Genomic DNA, 8296 nt, shown 5'->3' with positions numbered 1-8296 from the left:
TAGATAAAGCAGAGGACTGAATCATCAATTTGGAAGAAATATTTTTAAAAAGCCATCCAGCCCTGGCTGATGTGGCTCAGTGGGTTTGATTCAGGGCACATGCCTGGGTTGCAGTCCAGGTTCCCTGTTGGGGGCACATGAAAGGCAACCACACATTGATGTTTCTCTCTCTCTTCCCTTCTCTCTAAAAATAAATAAATAAAACCTTGAAAATAAGCCACCCAATCTGAGCAGCAAAGAGAAAAAACTTTTAAAAAACTAGGATATTTAAGGCACCTTTGGGACAACATGAAGCATGAAAACATCCACATCATACAGGGTACCAGAAGAAGAGGGAGAGAGCAAGAGGTCAAGAACATATTTCAAGAAATAATGACCAAAAATTCCCCTAGCCTGGTGAAAAAAAAAGACACAAAAGTCCAAGAAGTGCAGAGACTCTCCAAAAAGATATATCCAAAGAAGCCCATACCAAGACACATCAAAATTAAAATGGTAAAACTTAAAAACAGAAAAAATAATCTTAAAAGTTACAAGAGAAAGTAGGTTAGCTAGCTACAAGGGAGATCCCATAGGACTGTCAGCTGGTTTCTCAAAAGCAACATTTCAGGCCAGAAAGGGTTGGCATGAAATATTCAAAGTGATGAAAAGCAAGGACCTACAACCAAGACTACTTTACTTAGCAAGGTTATTATTTTAAATTAAAGGAGAAATAAAGGGCTTCTTAGACAAGAAAAAGATAGTGTTCATTACCACCAAGCCAGTGCTACAAGAAGTGTTAAAAGGATCTTCCTAAAGAAGAAAAAATTTAAAAAGTAGAAAAAATATAGTTGTAAGAATAAAGGGCAATAAATATATACCTACTAATAGTCACTTTAAATATAAATATATTAAATGTTCCAATAAAAAGACTTAGGGTAGCAGAATGGATAAGAAAACAAAACCCATGTATGTGTTGTCTACAGGAGAACCACATCAGAACAGAAGATACACACAGACTAAAAGTCAAGGGATGGAAAATGATATTTCATGCAAACAGAAGTTAAAAAATTGGGGTAACAATACTTATATCAGACAAAACAAACTTTAAATTAAGGCTTCAAAAAGAGACAAAGAAGGACACTGCATAATGATAAAGAGCAATTCAACAAGAACATATAACTCTTATAAACACTCATGCAAACCACATAGGAACATCTTTATGTATAAAGAAAATGTTGATGGACATAAAGAGGAATGACAGTAACACAGTAAAAATCGGGAATGTTAGCATACCATTGACATTAATGGATAATTCTTCCAGACAGAAAATCAATGAGGGAGTGATGACCTGAAAGGCACATTAAGTCAAATGGGTTTAATAGATATCTTTGAAAAGATAAACAAGAATGACAAACCTTTAATGAGACTCATCAAGAAAAGAGAGGATCCAAGCAAATAAAATCAAAAATGAAAGAGGAGAAGTAACAACTGACACAAAAGAAATACAAAAGATTATAAGAAAATTTAGCCCTGGCTGGTGTAGCTCAGTGGATTGAGCGTGGGCCTGCGAACCAGAGGATCGCGGTTCGATTCCCAGTCAGGGCACATGCCTGGGTTGCAGGCCGGTCCCCTGCAGACCCACTCCCAGCAGGGGATGCACGAAAGGCAACCATACATTGATGTTTCTCTCCCTCTCTCCTTCCCCTCTAAAGATAAATAAATAAATAAAATCTTTAAAAAAAAGAAAATTAAAAAAAACTGTATGCCAACAAATTGTACAATCTGGAAGAAATAAATAAATTCCTAAAAACATGCTATCTCCTTCAAAGTCAAGAAGAATCAAAGAATCTGAATAGACACACTACAACTAATGAAATTGAAGCAGTAATAAAAAAATACCAACAAAAAAGGGTACTGGAGCAGATGGATTCGTAGGTGAATTTTACCAACCATTGAAAGAACTTACACCTTTCCTTCTCAAACTACTTCAAAAATTTGAAGAAAATGGAAGATTCCCAAGCTTATTTTATGATGCCAGCATTATCCTAATTCTAAAACCAGATAAGGACACTACTAAAAGAGAATATTATAGGTCAATATCACTGATGAACATAGAGGCTAAAATCCTGAACAAAATATTAACAAACCAAATCTAACAATACATTAAAAAGATCAGCCCCTGGCTGGTGTAGCTCAGTGGATTGAGCGCGGGCCTGCGAACTAGAGGATCACGGTTCGATTCCCAGTCAGGGCACATGCCTGGGTTGCAGGCTGGCTCCCTGCAGGCCAACTCCCAGCAGGGGATGCACGAAAGGCAACCATACATTGATGTTTCTCTCCCGCTCCTTCCCCTCTAAAGATAAATAAATAAATAAATAAATAAATAAATAAATAAATATCAGACACCATGGTCAAATGGGATTTATTACTGGGATTCATCATTGGTACAATATCCACAAATCAATAATTGTCCCATATCACATAAACAAGATGAAGGATAAATTCCATGTGATCGTATAAATAGATGCACAAAAAGTATTTGATAGAATCCAGCACCTATTTATAATAAAAACTCTTAGCAAAGAGGGAACAGAGGGAACATACCTCAACATAAGAAAGGCCACATATAACAAGTGCAGAGCCAAAACCATACTCATTGGGCAAAAACTGCAAGCATTTCTCTTCAGATTGAGAGCAAGACAGGATGCCTGCTTTCACCACTCTTATTCTACACAGTACTGGAAGTTTTAGCCACAGCAATCAGACACAAAGAAGAAATAAAAGGCATCCAAATTGGAAAAGAAGTACAACTGTCATTATTTGCAGATGACATGGTACTGTATATAGTGAACCCTAAAGATTCCACCAAAACAAACCTACTAGAACTGACAAATGAATTCAGTTATTGCTGGATACAAAATAAATATCTAAATTTAGTTGTATTTGTATACACCAAAGATGAACAATCAGAAATGGAACCTAAAAAATGTATCTCATTCACAATTGCTTCAAAAAATAAAATAAAATAGCTAGGCATAAATTTAATCAAGGATGTAAAAGACCCATATACAGAAAATTATGACACTGAAGAAATTGAAGAAGACACAAGTAAGTGGAAGCACATACCATGTTCATGGATAGGAAGAAATAACATCATTAAATGTCCATACTACCCAAAGCATTCTATAGATTCAATACAATTCCTTTCAAGATGCCAATGGTGTATTTCATTGAACTAGAAGAGGTATTCCAAAAATTTATATGGAACTACAAAAGACCTTGAATAGCCTCAGCAATTTGAAAAAGAAGAAAGTTGTAGGAATTATGCTACTTGATGTCAAGCTATACTATAAGGCCATTGTAATCAAAACAGCACGGTACTATCATAAAAACAGACATATAGGTCAAGGAAACAGAATAAAAAGCCCAATCCTCAACAAAATATTGGCAAACCACATCCAGCCATACATTAAAAAGATCATACACCAAGATCAAGTGGGTTTCATTCCAGGAATGCAAGGATGGTACAATATTCACAAATCAATAACCATAATACATCACATAAACAAAAGGAAAGACAAAATACATTATCAAATCACTACATGTGGAAAAAGTATATGATAAGGCACAACACCCATTTATGGTAAAATGCTCAACAAGGCATTCTAGACAAGATGGAGGCATAGGTAGAGATCTTTTGTTTTCTTGCACAATCAAAAGGAAGATAACAACTAATCTAAAAATAACAAACAACCAGAAGTGCCAGAAAATCAAACTGCATGGAACTCCAACAAACAAGGAGTTAAAGAAACATTCACCAGACCAACAGTGACACAATGCAGCAAAGAGAGATGCCCTACAAGAGTGAATACCTAAGGCCCTGCACCCTGACAACATAACAGGTACACCAAGACAAACAAATATGGCCCAAATGAAACAACAGATCAAAATTTCAGAAAAAGAGCTAAGAAACCAGGAAAGAGTCAACCTATCTGATGCAGAGTTTAAAACACTGGTAATCAAAATGCTCACAGAACTGACTGAGCTCAGTTGCAAAAAGAAGGAACAAATGAAGGCTACTCAAAGTGAAATAAAGCAAAATATACAAGGAACTAACAGTGAAGAGAAGGAACCAGGAATTCAAATGAACAATCTGGAACATAAAGAAGAAATAAGCATCAAACCAGAACAGAATGAAGAAATAAGAATTCAAAAAAAATGAACAGAGGCCTAGGAACCTCTGGGACAACTATAAACGTCCCAATATCCAAATCATATGGGTGCCAGAAGGAGAAGAACAAGATCAAGATGTTGAAAACTTATTTGAACAAATAATCACAGAAAACTCCCCTAATCTGGTGATAGAAATAGATTTCCAGGAACTACAGGAAACCCATAGAGTCCCAAAGAAATTGGATTAAAGAGGAACACACCAAGGCACATCATCATTAAGTTACCCAAGATAAAGATAAAGAGAGAAAATTAAAAGCAGCAAGAGGAAAGGAGACAGTTACCTACACAGGAGTGTCCATAAGACCATCGGCTGATTTCTCAAAAGAAATCTTACAGCCAAGAAGGGGCTGGAAAAAGTATTCAAAGTCATGAAAAGCAAGGACCTACATCCAAGATTACTCTATCCAAAAAAGCAATCGTTTAGAATGGAAGGGCAGATAAAGTGCTTCCCAAATAAGGTCAAGTTTAAGGAGTTCATCACGACCAAACCCTTATTATATAAAAAGTTAAAGGGACTTAGATAAGAAATGGAAGATCAAGAACTATGAACAGTAAAATGACAACAAACTCACAACTATCAACAACTGAACCTTAAAAAAAAAAACAAGAAAAACAAATATTAAGCAAACAACTAGAACAGGAACAGAATCAGAGAAATGGACATCACATGGAGGATTTTCAGTGGGAAGGGGAAGAATGGAAAGAAAGGTACAGGGATGAAAAAGCATAATTGGTAGGCATAAATTAAAGAGGTTAAGTATGGTATAGGAAATAAATAAGTCAAAGAACTTATATGTACAGTCTATGAACATGAACTAATTGGGGGAAGGGGGTAGCCTGGAGGGTTGGAGGATGCAGGGCGAAAGGGAGATTAAGGCAGAAAATTTGGGAAAACTGTAATAGCATACTCAATATAATACATTTAAAATACTTCAATAAAGCTAAAATTAAAGAAATAAAAGCACTGAATAAAGTTGGAATAGAGGGAGCATTCCTAAACATAATAAGGGCCATATATGAGAGAACTACAGCCAACATCATACTCAATGGGCAAAAACTAAAAGCTTTCTCACTAAGATCATGAACAAGATGAGGATGTCTGCTTTCACCACTTCTATTCAACATAGTACTGGAAGTCCCAGCCACATCAATCAGACAAGAAAAAAAAGAAATAAAATGCATACAATTTGGAAAGGAGGAAGTAAAACTGTCACTGTTTTCATATGATATGATAGTATACATAGAAAATCCTATAGACTCCATCAAAACACTACTTGACCCAAGAAGTTAATTTGGCAAAACAGTGGGATACAAAGTTGATATTCAGAAATGAAAAGCATTTTTTGTACACAAACAATGAAATATCAGAAACAGAAATCAGGAAAAAAAACTATTTGATATAGAAACAAGAAAAATAAAGTACCTAGGAATAAACCTAACCAGGAAGTTAAGTGACCTATACTCAGGAACTACACAACACTGGAGAAAGAAATTAAGAAAGACACAAATAAATGGAAGTATATACAGCGTTCATGGATTAAAAGGATTAACATCATTAAAATGTCCATACTACCCAAAGCACTTTATAGACTCAATGCAATCCCTATCAAAGTACCAATGACATACTTTTCAGATGTAGAGCAAACATGTCAAAAATGTATATGGAACCAGCCCTGGCTGGTGTAGCTCAGTGGATTGAGCTCATGTTTGTGAACCAAAAGATCACAGTTGGATTCCCAGTCAGGGCACATGCCTGGGTTGCAGGCCAGTTCCCAGCAGGGGACTCACGAGAGGCAACTGTACATTGATATTTCTCTCCCTCTCTTCTTCCCTCCCCCTCTAAATATAAATAAATAAAAATTCTAGAAAATGTATATGGAACCATATATGACACTGAGTAGCTGCAGCAATTTTGAGTAGGAGGAATCACAATACCTGATATCAAACTGTATTACAGGGCCACAGTAACAAAAACAGTCTGATGCTGGCATAAAAAAAATAGATTCATAGATCAATGAAAGAGAATAGAGAGTCCAGAGGGAAACCCAAGTCTTTATGGTTAATTAGTGTTCAACAAAGGGGATAGAAGCATAAAGTGGAGTAAAAATAGGCCCTTCAACAAATGGTTTTGGGAGATCTGGACAGCTACATGCAGAAAAGTGAAACTCAATCACCAACTTACACCATACACAAAAATAAATTCAAGGTGTATAAAAGACTTAAGTATAAGTCATGACACCATAAAAATCCTACAGGAAAACTTAGTCAGGAAAATCTCAGATATTCCACGCAGCAATATTTTCACTGATATGTCCCCTAGAGCAAAGGACAAAAAGAAATAATAAACAAATGGGATGTCATCAAATTAAAAAGCTTCTACATGGCTAAAGAAAACAACATTTAAATAAAAAGAGACCAACCATATGGGAAAACATATTTGCCAATGATACCTTAAACAAGGGTTTGATTTCAAAAATATATAAAGAACTCATGCAAACTTGATCACCAACTCTGCATGATGTTGCAGAAGTGAAGGGAACTAGGTTTGCTAAAGTAATTGTGGTGATAGAAATGTATTGGCTTCAGAAGCTACTGAGGTGGTCCATTCTATCCTAGGACAGTGTAAAAAAAAAGAACTCACATGACTCCACTCTAAGAAGACAAGAAACCCAATTGAAAAATGGGCAAAGGACTTGTCCTTCTCCAAGGAGGACATGTGGAAGTCCCAGAGACATGAAAGGATGCTCAGCATAATTGGCCATCAGAGAGATGCAAATTAAAACCAGAATGAGATGCCACTTCACACCGGTGAGACTGGGCATCGTAAACAAATCAACAAACAACAAATGTTGGAGAGAATGTGGAGGAAATGGAACCCTAGTCCATTGTTGGTGGGAATGCAGACTGGTGTACCCACTGTGGAAAACAGTATGGAGTTTCCTCAGAAAACTAAAAATGGAACTTCCTTTTGACTCAGAAATTCCACTGCTAGGATTATATCCTAAAAATCCTGAAACACCAATCCAAAAGAAACTATGCATCCCAATGTTCACAGCAGCACATTTTACAATAGCCAAGTGGTGCAAGCAAGTGACCATCAGTAAATGAATGGATCAAAAAACTATTGTGCATTTACATGATGGACTTCTACACAGCAGGAAGAAAGGAGTTCCTACCGTTCATGACAGCATGGATGGAACTGGAGAGCATTATACTAAGTGAAACAAACCAGGTGGTGAAAGACAAATACCATATGATCTTACCTTTAGGTGGAACCTAATCAATGAAACAAAGAAGCAAACAAAATATAACCAGAGACATTGAAATTAAGAACAATCTGATAGTAATCAGAGGGGTGGTGGGAGGGGATAATGGTGGGAAAAAGAGGGAAGGGTTTTTCGGAACAACTATAAAGGACACATGGACAAAACCAAGGGGATGGGGTGGGATCAGAGGTGGGGGTGGGGATGGCTGGGTGAAGGGAGTGATGGGGGGGAAATGGATATTACTGGACTTGAAAAACAATTAGAAAAACTGAGAAATCTTATTCTCAGGTATCAGGAGTATACAAAAAAATAGAGAGCCCAGAAATAAACTTATACTTTTATAGAACATTAATATTTGACAAAGGAGGCACAACTGTACAATAGGGTAAGGGTAGTCTATTCAATAAATGTCGGGAAAATTGGACAGACAGTTGCAAAAAGTGAAACTAGACCACCTTCTTACACTGTACAGAAGAATACACTCAAAATGGATTAAAGACTTCAATGTTAGACTCAAAACCATAAAAGTTCTAGAAGAAAACATAGGCAGGAAAATCTTGGACATTTGTTGTAGCAATATTTTTTATTTTATGTATCTCCTTGGGCAAAGGGATCCAATGAAAAAATAAATGAAACCACTTCAAACTAAAAATTTTCTGCTCATCAAAGGAAACCATTAACAAAATGAAAAGACAACTCAATAAAAAGGAGAACATATTCACCAACAATATATCTTATAGAGAATTAATGTCCAAAATTTATTTAAAAAACATATAAAACTCAATACCAATAAAAAACAATCCAATTAAAGAATGGGC

The 8296-nt window shown here is 36.0% G+C and overlaps 1 non-coding gene across 1 annotated transcript; it reads left to right on the top strand.

The window, feature by feature from the left end:
* The first annotated feature begins 6702 nt into the window (after positions 1–6702).
* LOC118980768 (small nucleolar RNA SNORA66) lies at positions 6703–6835 on the top strand. The gene has a single exon (XR_005065216.1). It is a non-coding gene; the product is annotated as a small nucleolar RNA SNORA66 (small nucleolar RNA).
* Positions 6836–8296: the final 1461 nt, after the last annotated feature.

This window comes from Sturnira hondurensis, unplaced genomic scaffold, assembly GCF_014824575.4.
Source record: "Sturnira hondurensis isolate 20B ecotype Veracruz unplaced genomic scaffold, ASM1482457v3 Scaffold0023321, whole genome shotgun sequence".
Lineage (NCBI taxonomy): Eukaryota > Metazoa > Chordata > Mammalia > Chiroptera > Phyllostomidae > Sturnira > Sturnira hondurensis.
Note: the sequence above shows the minus strand (reverse complement) of the source record. Positions and strands in the feature narration are given on the sequence as shown.